The sequence below is a fragment of the Lemur catta genome, chromosome X (assembly GCF_020740605.2).
Source record: "Lemur catta isolate mLemCat1 chromosome X, mLemCat1.pri, whole genome shotgun sequence".
NCBI classification, from domain to species: domain Eukaryota; kingdom Metazoa; phylum Chordata; class Mammalia; order Primates; family Lemuridae; genus Lemur; species Lemur catta.
Window position 1 is genome coordinate 50,467,630 of NC_059155.1, and position 14,765 is coordinate 50,482,394.

A 14,765-nucleotide genomic window follows, 5' to 3' on the forward strand; every position below is an offset into this window, starting at 1 on the left:
AAGAGATCAAACTCTCACTTTTTGCTGACGATATGATGTTATACCTGGAAAATCCCAAGGATTCAACCAAGAGACTCCTGGAATTGATCAATGAATTCAGTAAAGTCTCAGGTTACAAAATCAATACACACAAATCAGAGGCATTTATATATACCAATAACAGTCAAACGGAGAACCAAATTAAGGACTCAATACCCTTCAAAGTAGCAACAAAGAAATAAAAATTTTAAAAAACAGTTTAGAATATTACATAAACTTAATTGATAAAGCAGCAGCCCAGCTTGAGTGGATTGACTCCAGTTTTGAAAGAAGTTCTACCATGGGTAAAATTCTATCAAACAGCATCATGTGGTACACAGAAATCTTTTGTGAAAGGAAGAGTGAATCAATGCAGCGAATTTCATTGTTGCCTTATTTTAAGAAATTACCACAGCCACCTCAACCTTCAGCAATTATCAACTGATCAGTTAGTAGCCACCAACATTAAGGCAAGATCCTCCACAAGCAAAAAGATTATGAGTCACTGAAGGCTCACATGATGGGTAGCCATTTTTAGCAATAAAGTATTTTAATTAAGATATGCACATTGCTTTTTAGACACAACTGCACACTTAATAGACTTCAGTATAGTGTAAACATAACTTTTGTATGCACTGGGAAACAAAAAATTTTTGTGACTTGCTTTACTGTGGTGTTTTGGAACCAGACCTGCAATATCTCTAGGTATGCCTGTACTTTGATGCTGTTTTGGCAGGTGCATATACATGAAGGATTGCTATGCCTTCTTGGAGACTCAACTCCTTTATCATTATGCAGTTTTCCTCTCAGTCGTTGATAATTCTCCTCATTCCAAAATCAGCCTTGTCTAAAACCAATTTAGCTACTCCAGCTTTCCTTCTATTTGTGTTAGCACGTTATAACTTTTTAAAAAAAAATTTCAGAATATTATGGGGTTACAACTGTTTAGGTTACATATATTGCCTTTGCCATGTCCAAGTCAGAGCTACAAGTGTGTCCATCCCCCAGACGGTGCACACCACACCCATTAGGTGTGAATATATCCATCCCCCTCCTCTACCTTCTCACCTGCCCGACACCTGGTGAATGTTACTACTATATGTGCACATAAATGTTGAGTACATGTGGTTCTTGTTTTTCCGTTCTTGTGATACTTTACTTAGTAGAATGGGCTCCAGCTCCATCCAGGATAATACAAGAAGTGCTAGATCATCATTTTGTTTTTGTGGCTGAGTAGTACTCCATGGTGCATCCCTTTCCTTTTTTTATTATGGTCCTATACATGCAACATAACATCACAATTTTAATCATTATAAAGTGGACAATTCAGTGGCATTTAGTACATTTACAGTGTTGTGCAACCATTGACACTGAGTCCCAGAACATTTTCATTACCCCAAAAGGAGAGTCTGTACCCATTAAGCAGTCACTCTTCATTCCCCCCTCTTTCCGGTCCCTCGAAACAACTAATACACTTTCTTTCTCTACGTATTTGCCTATTCTGGATTTTTCATATAAATGGAATTATACAATATGTGGCCTTTTGTGTCCTCCTTCTTTGATTTAGCATAATGTTATAAAGGCTCATCAATGTTGGAGCATTTATCAATACTTCATTCCTTTCTATTGTCAAATAATATTCCATTGCATAGATATACCACGTTTTACCCATTGATCAGCTGACAAACATTTGGATTGTTTCCACCTTATGGTGATTGTGAATAAATGCTTCTATGTACATTTGTGTACAAGTTTTTGCTTGAAAATCTGTGACATTGCTGAGTCATATGCTGAGTTTAACTTACTGAGGAACCACCAAACTTTTCCACAGCAGTTGCACAATTTTTCATTTGCACCAGCAATGTATGAAGGTTCTGCTTTCTTCACACCTTGGCCAATGCTTGTCATTTTCAATTTTTTTGTTATAGACATCCTGGTGTATGTGATGTGATTTTTATTTGCATTATGGTTTGCATTTTATTTATGATAATGATGTTGATTTGCATTTTATTCATGATAATGATGTTGAGCATTTTTATGTGCTTGTTAGCCATTTCCACCTTTTTTTGGAGAAATGTCCATTTAAGCCCTTTGCCCATTTTAAAATTGGGTTGCTTGTCTTTTCATTTTTGAGTTGTAAGAGTTCTTTATATATGCTGTAGACCAGACCCTTATCAGATATAAAACTTGCAAATATTTTTCCCATTCTGTAAGTTGCCTTTTATTGTTCTTGATAGTGTCCTTTGTTATAAAAAAGTATTTAATTTTGATGAGGCCCAATTTATCTATTTTTTCTTTTGTTGCTTGTGCATTTGTTGTCATAACTAAGAAACCATTGTGAAATCAAAGGTCATAAAAATTTATCTCTATGAATTGTTTTCTGAGGGTTTTATAGTTTTACCTCTTATTTTTAGATCTTTGATCCACTTTAAATTAATTTTTGTATTATATGGTATAAAGTAAAAGTCTAACGTCATTTTTTTTGCATGTGGATATCCATTTGTCCTAACGCTATTATTTTTGTAAGAATTTTGTGGTTTAAGCTCTTATATTTAGGTCTTTAATCTATTTTGTGTTAATTTTTATATAGTAAATAGTAAGGATATAGCATCATTCTTTTGCATGAGTATATCCATAAGCCCTAACATCATTTATCTTACAGACTATTCCTTCCCTTATTGAATTGTCTTGGCATCACTATCAAAAAATCAAGTGACCAGAGGCATATGATTTTACTCATTGGCTCTCAATTCTATTCCATTGACCCTATGCCAGTATCATGCTGTTTTGATTACTGTAGCTTTGTAATAAGTTTTAAATCAGGAAGTGTGAATCCTTCCAATTTGTTCTTCTTTTTCAAGATTGTTTTGACAATATGAGGTCACTTGCAATTCCACATGAATGTTAGGATCAGCTTTTCAGTTTCTGAAAAACATTTTGTTATGATTTTGATAGAGATTCAATGCAATCATTGAATTTGTAGATTTCTTTGGGGAGTATTGTCATCTTAAAAATATTGTCTCCTAATCCATTTCCTTAGGTATTCTTTAAATTCTTTCAGCAATGTTTTATAGTTTTCAATCTTGTGCCTCCTTTGTTAAATTTACTCTTAAGTATTTTATTATTTTGATGCCATTATAAGTGGAATTGTTTTCTTAATTTCTTTTGCGGATTGTTCATCACCAGTGTATAAAAGTACAATTGATTTTTGTGTGCTAATCTTGTATGCTGTGACTTTTGCTGAATTCATTTACTGACAGTAATAAGTTTTTTTTTTGATGTGTAGAATTTTTAGAATTTTCTATATATAGGATCATGCCATACATCTTTCTTTCAAACTTACATGACTTTTATTTCATTGTCTTACTTAACTGCTCTGACAAAAACTTCCAGCACAATGTTGCATAGCAGTAGCAAAAGTGGGAATTATTGTATAGGTCTTCATTTCAGAGGGAAAATCTTTCAGTCTTTCACCAGTGAGAGTGATCTTAGCTATGTGTTTTTTATAAATGCCCTTTATCATTAGGAGGAAGTTCCCTTGTATTCCAGTTTTCTGAGTGTTTTAATTATGAAAGGGTGTTGGATTTTGTCAAATGCTTTTTCTGTGTTAATTGAGGTATTATGTGTTTTGTTTTCCTTCCTTCTATGGTTGCATATTATATTAATTGATTTTGATATGTTGAACCATCTTTACAATCCTGGGAGAAATCCCACTTGGTCATGGTTTTTCATCCTTTTAATATTCTGCTGGATTTGGTTTGCTAGTATTTTTTTGAGGATTACTGAATTTGTGTTCATAAAGGATATTGGTGTGTAGTTTTCTTTACATGTGTTGCTTTGGTGTCAAGACTCATAGAATGAGTTAAGAAGAATTAATAAAACCAAAGAACGGCTCTTTGAAAAGATAAAAACATTAGTGAACATTTAGCTAGACTCACTAATGAAAAGACAGAGAAGATGCAATTAGCTAAAATCAGAAATGAAAGTGAGAACATAAATATGAACATTACAGTCAATCTAGCTAAAGGTTGGTTACTTTGTTTTTGATCTTTTCAAAGAAACAATCTTTGGTTCCTTTGATTTTCTGTATTGTTTTTATATTATCTGAATATTTAATTTATCTTCACTTTAATTGTTATAATTTCCTTCCTTCTGCAAGATTTGCATTTAGTTTACTCTTCTTTTTCTATTTACTGTAGGTATAAAGTTAGGTTAATGTTTTGAGACTTTTAAAAACAAAATTGAAGTAAAATACATATAGCATAAAATTTATCATCATAATTATTTTATGTGTACACTTTAGTAGTGCTTTGTACTAATCTCCAGAACTTTTTCATCCTTCATCTCTATACCCATTAAACATCAACTACCTTTTCCCCCATCCCCTAGCCCCTGGCAACCACCATTATATTTTCTGTTTCTATGAGTTTGGCTACCCTCGATACCCTGTGTAAATAAAATCATACAGTATTTATTTTCGTGTGACTGGCTTATTTCACTTAAAGAAAGGTCCTCAAGTCTCATCTATGTTGTATCATGTGTCATAATTTCCTTCCTTTTTAAGGTTGAATAATATTCAATTATGTAAATATATCACATTTTATTTATCCATTCATGTATCCATGGACCTTTTTGTTACATCCACCTTTTGGCTATTGTGAATAATGCTGCTATGCACATGGGTGTACAAATATCTCTTTGATATTCTACTTTCAAAACTTTTGAATATGTACCCTGAAGTGGCATTGCTGGGTCATATGGTAATTATATGTTTAATTTTTTCATAGTGGTTACATCATTTTACCTTTCCACCAACAGTGCACTCTCCATTCTCATAAGCACTTTTTCTTTTCTTTTCTTTTTAATAGCAGGCATTCTAATGGCTGTGAGGTTATATTTCACTGTGGTTTTGATTTGTATTTCCATCATGATTAGTGATGTTGAGCATCTTTTCATATATTTGTTGGCCATTTGTGTATCACTTTTGGAGAAATGTTTCTTCCAGGTTGTTATCCATTTTTAATAATGTTAATTTTTTTGATGTTGATTTATAGCATTTGTTATATATTCTGGACATGAACCTCCTGTAATATATATAATTTACAAATATTTTCTTCCATTCTGTAGGTTGCCTATCCACTCCATTAATTGTGTCCCTTAATATACAGTTTTTGATTTTAATATAGTCCAATTAATTTATTTTTACTTTTCCTGTCTGTGCTTTTGGTGTCATATCCAAAAATCATTTCCAAATCTAATGTCATGAAGCTTTTCCCATATATTTTCTTCTAAGAATTTTATAGTTTTGGGTCTGATGTTTATGTCCATTTTGAGTTAATGTTGTATATTATGTAAGGTAGGGGCTCAATTTCATTTTTTTGCATATGGATAGCCAGTTTTCTTGACATCATTTGTAGAAAAGACTATAAAGACTCTCCTGTTGAATAGTTTTGATAGCCTTGTTGAAAATCATTTGACCATAGACAAAATGGGTTACTTCTGGGTTACTTTATTTCATTGATCTCTATGTCTCCCATTATGCCAGTACCATACTGTTTCAGTTACTGTGATTTTGTAATAAGTTTTGAAATCAAGATATGTGAGGCTTTCCACTTTTTTTTCTTTTTCAAGATTGTTTCTGCTATTTGGGGCCCATTGGGATTCCCTACGAATTTTACAATGGAGTTTTCCATTTTTGCAAAAAATGCCATTGGGATTTTGATAGAGATTGCTTTAATCTTTAGAATTTGATATCCTTCTCATTTTCTTTCCTGCATATTATTTATTTTTTCAGCAGTTACTATATGGATTGGTATTAATATCCTAAATTCATAGCATTCTAGCTTGAACTGATACTGTCTTAGCTCAATATCATGCAAATTATCAGCTTCTGTACAGCTCTGGCACTTTCCATATGGTTATTATTGCAAATTATGTTTTTATACATTGCGTGCTATTATCATAGATTTGTAATTATTGTTTAGTGAATTTCTCTTTTAAATCATATATAAACAGGAGGAGTTATAAACAAAACATAAAATATTTAATGATACTGGCTCTATATTTATCTCTGTAGTTACCTTTACTACTATTATTGTATGACTTCAAGTTACTGTCTAATGTTTTTCATTTCAGCCCAAAGAACTCACTTTAGCATTTACAATAAAGGCTACAATAGGGTAGGTCTACTAGCAAAAATTTCACTCAGCTTTTTTTATGAGAATATATTAATTCTCCTTTATTTTGGGGAAATGGTTTTTCCTGATATAGAATTCTCTGTCTCTCAATTGGTGTATTTAGACAATTCACATTTGAAATGATTATTGATATAGCTGGATTAACATCTACTACATTTGTAATTTATTTCTATTCATTGCTCTTGTTCTTTCTTTTTTCCCTCATTTTGCACTTTCTCTGATTTTAATTGAGCAGTTTGTATGATTCCATGTTCATTCTTCTTATTATATCAATTATACATACCTCTTTCAAAAAATTTAGTAGTTTCCCTAGAGTTTACAATTATACATTTACAACTAATTTAAATCCACTTTCAAATAACACTATTCTGCTTCATGGCTAGTGTAGGCATCACATAGCAGAGTATTCGCAATTCCTCTCTCCCCTCCCCTTAGAACATTGTTGTTATTGATTTAATTTATCCTTATGCTATAATCACTCAATACATTGTTACTATTATTATTTGACCAATTATTCTATTAAATCAGTTAGGTATAAGAAGAATAGAAAATTTTATTTTACCTTAATTTATGCATTCTCCAATGTTATTTTTATGTAAATCCTATTGTCCGAAATATTTTTTATTCTTCCCAAGGAATTTCTTTTTTGATATATAATATTTGTACGTATTATGGGGTTCATGTAATATTTTGTTATATATAGGATGTGCGATGGTCAAGTCAGAGTATTTAGGATATCCATCAGTTCATGTATTTATCATTTCTATGTGTTGGGAACATTTTAAGTCCTCTTTTCTAGATATTTGAAATATAAAATACATTGTTGTTAACTGTGCTACTGAACATTGCATATTATGCCTTTTATCTAACTATCTGTACCCATTAACCAACCTCTCACATCCCCCCAACACACACTTCCCCACCTCAAGTAACTACCATTCTACTTTCTACCTCCATGAGATAAATTACTTTTAGCTCTCACATATGGGTGAGAACACGCAATGTTTGTATTTCTGTGCCTGTCTTATTTCTCATAACGTAACAACCTCCAGTTTCATCCAGGTTGCTGCAAATGACATAATTTCATTCTTTTGTATGGCCAAATAGTATTCCATTGTGTATATACACCACATTTTCTTTATCCATTCATCTGTAGATGGACACTTATGTTGATTCTATATCTTTGTTATTGTGAATAGTACAGCAATAAACATGGAAGTGAAGGTATCCCTCTGATATACTGATTTCATTTCCTTTGGATAAATACCCAGTAGTGGGATTGCTGGATCATGTTCTAGTTCTATTTTTAGTTTCTTGAGAAATATCCATACTGTTTTTTTTATAATGGTTGTGCTAATTTACATTTTCATGAACAGTGTATAAGAATTCCCTTTTCTCTGAATCCTAGCCAGCATCTGTTATTTTTTGTCTTATTAATAATGGCCATTCTAACTGGGGTAAAATGTATCTCATTGTGGTTTTGACTTGAATTTCCATGATCATTAGTGATGCTGAGCAGTTTTTCATGTACCTGTTGGCTATTTTTATGTCTTCTTTTGAGAAATGTCTATTCGGTTCTTTTGCCCACTTTTTAATGGGATTATTTGTTTTGCTGTTGTTGAGTTGTTTGAATATCTTGTATATTCTGGATATTATTTCCTTGTTGTATGAATAGTTTGTGAATATTTCCCCCATTCAACAGGCTTTGCCTCTTCACTCAGTTGTTTCCTTTGTTGTGCAGAAGCTTTTTAGTATAATATTATCTCACTTGTCTATTTTTGTTTTTGTTGTCTGTGATTTTGAGGTCTTAGCCATAAAATCTGCCTAAATCAATGTCCTGGATTATCTCTTCTATGTTTCTTCATTGTAAATGTACTATTTTATACCCTTTATAATTAATAAATGTTTTTGAGGAGTCTCAGTTCTATACGTTTTTGCAATTGCACAGAGCCAGGTGCCTACTATCACAGTTCCTTACAAAACAGTTCCATCACTCTATAAATTCTCTAATTTTCCACCTTTGAAGTCAATCCCTTCTCCCACCCCTAACCTCTGGTAACCATTGATCTGTTTTCTTCTAGTGTGCCATAGTTTGGGGTACTATGTGTAAGTCTTTAATTCGTTTTTAGTTGATTTTTGTGTATAGTAAGAGAAAAGGCTCTACTTTCATTCTTGTGCATATGAATATCCAGTTTTGCTAGAACAATTTATTGAAGGGAGTGTCCCAAGAAACTTCTTTTACCATTCCTTGCAGGGCAGATATGCTGGTGATGTATTTCCTTAGTTTTTGTCTGAGAATGTCTTTATTTCTCTTTCACTTTTGAAGGATAATTTTGCCGGATATAGAATTCCTGATTGGTGTTTTGTTTTGTTTGGTTTTATGTTCAGTGCTTTAAACATATCACCCCACTCTCTTCTTGCTTGAATGGTTTTGACAAGAAGTCCAGTGTCGTTCTTATTCATCTTCCCTCCTCCCTCTTACTTCTTTCAAGTTTTTATCTTTTTTCTTTTTATTCTACAATTTGAATATGATATACCTACATATAGACTTGTTTGGTATGTATACTGCTTGGCACTCTTTGAACTCCCTAAAACTGTTGTTTGATATCTATTAGTCATTAATTTTGAAAAAATATCTGCTATTATTACTTCAAATATTTCATCTGATTTTTTCTCTTTTCTTTTTTTGCTTCTGCTAGTCCCATTACCCATATGTCAAACTTTTTGAAATTGTTCAACAGTTCTTAGATACTTTGTTATGCTTTTTAAATTATGTTTTCTCTTTTAGTTTCAATTTGGGAAGTTTCTATTGACATATATTCAAGCTACTCGATTCTTTCTTAAGCTGTGAATGGTTTACTGATGAGCCCATCACAGGATTTCTTCATTTCTGTTACAGTTTTTAAGAAATTTCTAGCATTTTTTCATTTTTTCCCTTGGAGTTTCCATATCTCTGCTTATATTACCCATTGTAATCGCATGTTAACTATGTTTTTCATTAGAATCCTTAACATAGTAATCATAGTTATTTGAAATTTTCTGTCTAGTCATTTTGAAATGCAAGTCATATCTGAGTCTGATTCAGATGTTTGCTTTGTGTTTTCAAACTGTGATTTTCTTTCCTTTTAGCGTGCCTCCTAACTTTTTTGTTGAAAGCCAGATATAATAACATGATAACCAAGTTTCTATTAGGTAATAGAAACTGAGGTAAGTATAACTTTAGTGTGGAGTTTCATATTAATCTGGCTAGGAGTGGGCTGTGTTTAATGCTTGCTATAGCTGTAGGTACGAGAGCCTTCATTTTTCTCTAGTATTCTCATTTTGCTCTCCTTTATTGTCTTTGAGTTTCCCTAAGAATTCCTTCTTAAATAGAGTTAGAACCTTGAACTTCTTTCAGCTGTAGTCCACTATTATTTTACAGAAGTCCTTTGATGTGGTAGGTAAATGTGGAGAAGGGGAAGTTTTATAACGCAATGATTACTTCTTATTCTATTTGTTTGTCTATGTTACTTCACAAGTATTTCTTAGCTTTTTTTCCACTTGTAGATGAGACAAGAAGGTTAGAGAGGGCTAGAGTTTGATACATGCCCTTCCCTCAGGTTGAATAAGATTCTGGCAAAGTCTTTTCCCCCACACAGAAGGCTCTTATTACTGAAAATACTCTGCATATATTTAAAATTGTTGGTTTTCCCTTTCCCTACCAGAAACAGGAGAGGATTTTTCTTGATTCTGTACATTAAGAACCTGGTGGGTTTCCTGTTAGTATATCTGATGAAAGTGTGGTGGCCCCATAAGAATGAAGCCCCCAGGAGTTTCTCACTCTCATGATAGCTCATACTCAGCCTCCAGAAACTTGTCAAAATTGTCATTTAAATGTTTTTACTGATTTATGGCTTCAATGGCTTCTGTTTCAGGTAAGCTCTGATTTTCTGTGTTCACCTGACTTTCTAGATTTTGGGGTGGTTATTTTCCCTGAGACCTCAACTCTCTGGGAAGTTCAAGAAAACTCATTGATTATCAGTTTGTTCAACTATTTTCTTGTAGTAAGGATAGGAGTGATGACTTCTAAGATCTTTACACATCAGAGCTGAAATCAGAAATTTAACTTTTTTTTTTTTGAGACAGAGTCTCCTCTGTTGCCCGTGGGCTAGAGTGCCATGGTATCAGCCTAGCTCACAGTAACCTCAAACTCCTGGGATCAAGCAATCCTTCTGCTTCAGCCTCCCGAGTAGCTGGGACTACAGGCCTGTGCCACCATGCCCAGCTAATTTTTTCTATATGTTTTTAATTGTATGGCTAATTTCTTTCTATTTTTAGTAGAGATGTGGTCTCACTCTTGCTCAGGCTGGTCTTGAACTCCCGACCTCAAGTGATCCTCCTGCCTGAGCCTCCCAGAGTGCTAGGATTACAGGAGTGAGCCACCACACCCAGCCCCAGAGGTTTAACTTTTAAAAAATATTTTGTTTTGAAATAATTATAGACTTATAGAAGAGTTCAAAAGATAATAAAATGTTTTCATATAACTTCACCTAGCTTATCCTAATATTAATCTTATAATACCATGCTATAGTAATTGAAACTAAAAAATTACGTTGTTGTACTAACTTTACTAGAGTCTTTATTTGGATTTCTCTAGTTTTTTTTTACTAATGTCCTTTTCCTATTACAGTATCCAATTCAGGGTCCAATATTGCATTTATTTATCATATATACTTAGTCATTTCCATTCTGTGACAGTTCCTTGGTCTTTCTTTGCAGGACACTTTTGAAGTGTACTTATTCGGTAATCTGTAGATAATCTATCCTTCAATTTGTTCTTCAATTTGGGTTTGCCTGATGTTTTTTCATTATTATATTGGATTTTAGGGAATAATACTACAGAGATAATGGGCCTTTTGCAGAGAATCATATCAAGAGAAACATTATGCTGATATGCCTTTATTGGCTGTTTTATTATAGGTTGATCACTTGATCACTAGCTTAAGGTGGTGTCTGCTAGGTTTCTTCATTGTAAATGTAGTATTTCATACACTTTATAATTAATAAATATTTTTGAGGAGTCTCAGTTCTACAGCTTTTGGCAATTGCACAGGGCCAGATGCCTACTATCACAGTTCCTTACACAACAATTCCATCACTCTACAAATTTTCTCATGTTTCATCTTTGAAGTCAATCCTTCCTCCCACCCCTAACTTACGGTAACCACTGACCTGTTTTTCATCTCTATAATTTTACCTTTTCCAGAATGTGATATAATGGAATCTTCCAACAAGTAGCCTTTTGGATTTCACATTTTTCATCTAGCAAAATGCATTTGATATTCATCTACTTTTGATTAGTACTCTATCATATATATGTACCACAGTTTGTTTCTCCATTTCACGTTAATTTTACTGTTGTTGAGAGTTTATGGTCAGTTCCTGGGAATGGCAAATTGTCTGAATCTCTATACTTCTTTCAACGTCGTGATTTAGAACAATGCTCCACTATTCTGAGTCTTTCAGATGGGCAAACCTCCCTTCCAATCCTTAGGCAGGACAGGGATTATTAGCCCCACTTTACAGTTGAGGAAATCATGGCCTAAAGATTAAATAACCTGCCCATCACAACTTAGCAAGTTAGTGGCAGAGCCAGTATTTTGATCCCAGATTTTCTGATTCTTAGTACAGTAATGGAAAGCATTTGGGGAGAAGAATTAATATGACTAAAAGGCTGGAAAATAGGCTCAAGAAGGACTAAATTTTTAAAGTTTTTGGCCTGAAAAAAGAAGGATCTTAGAAAAGACTCTACAAACTCTTTTTAATCACATAAAGGGTTTGCAGCTGAGGTTAAAAGAAGACTAGATTGTCTTTAAGGACAGCAGGACAGAGTGCTCAATAGACCTAAGATGTGAATGGGAGGCCTGGAGTTATTTTGTCTTTAAAAGTGGATTGAGCAAAGCAAGAATATGTTATAGAAACCCACTTTTTCCAGGCTGTAGACCAAAGACTTAGAAGAGTTCCCAGGAGAAGTCTGTGATTCACCATCTCTGGTTTACTGAGAAGGTTCTAGAAAAGAAATGAATGTTTTCATTGATCCACAATTGTGTGTAAAATCATAGATGCATAGAATGTCAGGGCTGGAAAGAAACTTAAAGATCATCTAGTCCAATCTCTCTATTTCAAGTATGAGGCTGCTGAAGCAAACTGATGGGAAGTTAATTGCACAATGTCTAATGAGGGGTTGGAAGCAAGGTCTCCTAACTCTCAAGTACTCACATTGATGTGTTCTTAAGATCATCATCTAGAGACCCATTCATTTGATCATCACTTCATTCTACAAATATTTACTGACTAATATCTGCCAGGGTCCTGGATTTCTTTAGGTTTCACCAACTTGTGATATCAAATATGAACACATAAATAATATGGTAATATTATAAATTTTACTGGTTCTTGATCACACCTAATTAAAGACTCTCTTGGAAGCCCATCTTTTAAATATTTCTAGAAATTTCACATATCTTACTTGTATTTGTATCTACTTTTCCTCTTCACCACTCCTTTCTGCCTAACCTCGCAATTTCCCTTGTGTAACATCACTAGAGCCCTCGTTATGCCAAAGTTACTAGGTGGCCTATGTCAAAGAAGGGGGAAATCCCTTCTTCTAGTTGCATTCTGCCTTGTCAGAGATATCCCTAATCAATACTAGTTGAGCTCTTAATCATTCAGTTTTCAGAAAAAGAGCTTTTTCACAAAGTCTTCAAACCTGCCACCTTCTTTCTTCAGGCTGAATCTTGTCTGAGGAGGCTCTCTGATCCTCTGTCACAGGCCTCTGGCAGACACACCTACCAGTTTATCAGATATTCCTGACCTGTCTAAATTCCAATTAAAAGTAAAGCTGTAAACTCCCTGATACCACTTTCCCCTTCTTCCTCACCCAGGGTTGAACAACTGACACCTAAATGAAGACATAAGCTCACCTGGGCCTCTTATAATTCCACATGGCTAGCACATTGCATTGTATTTTGATGTATTTTGAGGTCAGTGGTTCTAAATGGGGGCAATTTTGTCCCTCTCACTGGGAAAATTTGGAAATCCTGGAGACATTTTTGGTTGTCATACTGGGGGAGGGAGTGCTATTAATATATAGTGGGTAGAGAGAAGAAATGCTGCTAAACATTATACCAAGCACAGGACAGTCTCGTCTTCCAAACAAAGAATTTTCCAGAACAAAATGCAATATTGTCAAGGTTGAGAAATGTTACTTTATAGTATGGTCAGGGTTAAGACAGGTCTAGCACTCACTCACCCATATACTCTATGATCTTTGAGTTATTCAGAAAAATTGCACTTGAGCTGAAATTGCTGAGAATATATTTGTTAATAACAATAATAGGTAATGATTAAACAGCAATTTTTTTGTGTTCCAAGCACTAATCTGAGTGCTTTACATAGGTTATCTTATTTAATCCTCACCTTAACCTTATGAGGAAGTTACTGTTGTTAACCGCATTGTACAGTTGAACAGAGAGAAGTTTATAGAGGTGTAATGTAAGATCCTGTCCTAACTTGGAGGTCAGTCAATAAATACTCATTTATTAGAGAAGATCCTATACTAGATGTTAGTGTTACAGAAACAAATGAGACCCAGCCCTTTGCTGAGGGAAGTGTGGTCAATAAAGGGCTGTTTGCAGTTAAAATATCATCCAAAGTCTACAATAAGGCCTACATGATCTGACCCCTGACTAGCTGCAGGATTTTTTCCCTCTTAGGGTCCTAGTTTTCAACAACATAACATGAGAGGTGTAGACTTGGTAGTCTCTTGCTCTGATGTTTGAACATTTTATATTATTTCATCTGCTTATGTCAAGTGTTATCTGAAATGGCCTATAAGTCTCTATGGGGAAGGGACTTCAGTATTAATTTGGCACAGATCCCCCACACAGCTAGTTTCTGTTTGCAGTTTTTGGTGATAACAGAAGCCAAGTAGTGAGTATATATCAAGCAGTGAGAGAGTTAGGGAGGACATGTAGGCAAGGAGATGGCTAGTGAGAGTGGACTGACTGGAGTTTGGAGGGGAATATTTGGTAAGGCTTCTCAAGTAAGTCCTTTTGTGCCATGTGAAATCTATTTCTATATGTCTGGTTGGAGTTTCAGCTCTCTTGGAAAAAGGAAAGTGATTGTAAGTAAGATTGTTTTCCTTGGCATTACTGGGAATTGGGTAAGGAAGAAAAGAAAAGCTGGAAATAAAATGGAGTGAGACAGAAGAGAAGAAAGAGCAGAGAGGAGATGAAGGAAAGGGAAGAAGGTGAGAAGGATAGAAAAGAAAGGGAGGAGACAGATGAAGAGGAGAAGACAACAGAGATGAAGAGTAAAAGAAGAAGAAAGAAGAAAAACAGAGAAAAGAAGATGAGAAGTTGAGAAGTAAAAATGAAAAGAGAAAGAAAAAGGAGAGGAGTGGCCAAATGGAAGAAAAGAAATATAAATCTAGTCATTTGTAACTGAATTTGTAACCACTGGGTGCCTAGAGAAAAATGCTAAGTATTGTTAGTACTCTCAGACACTCAC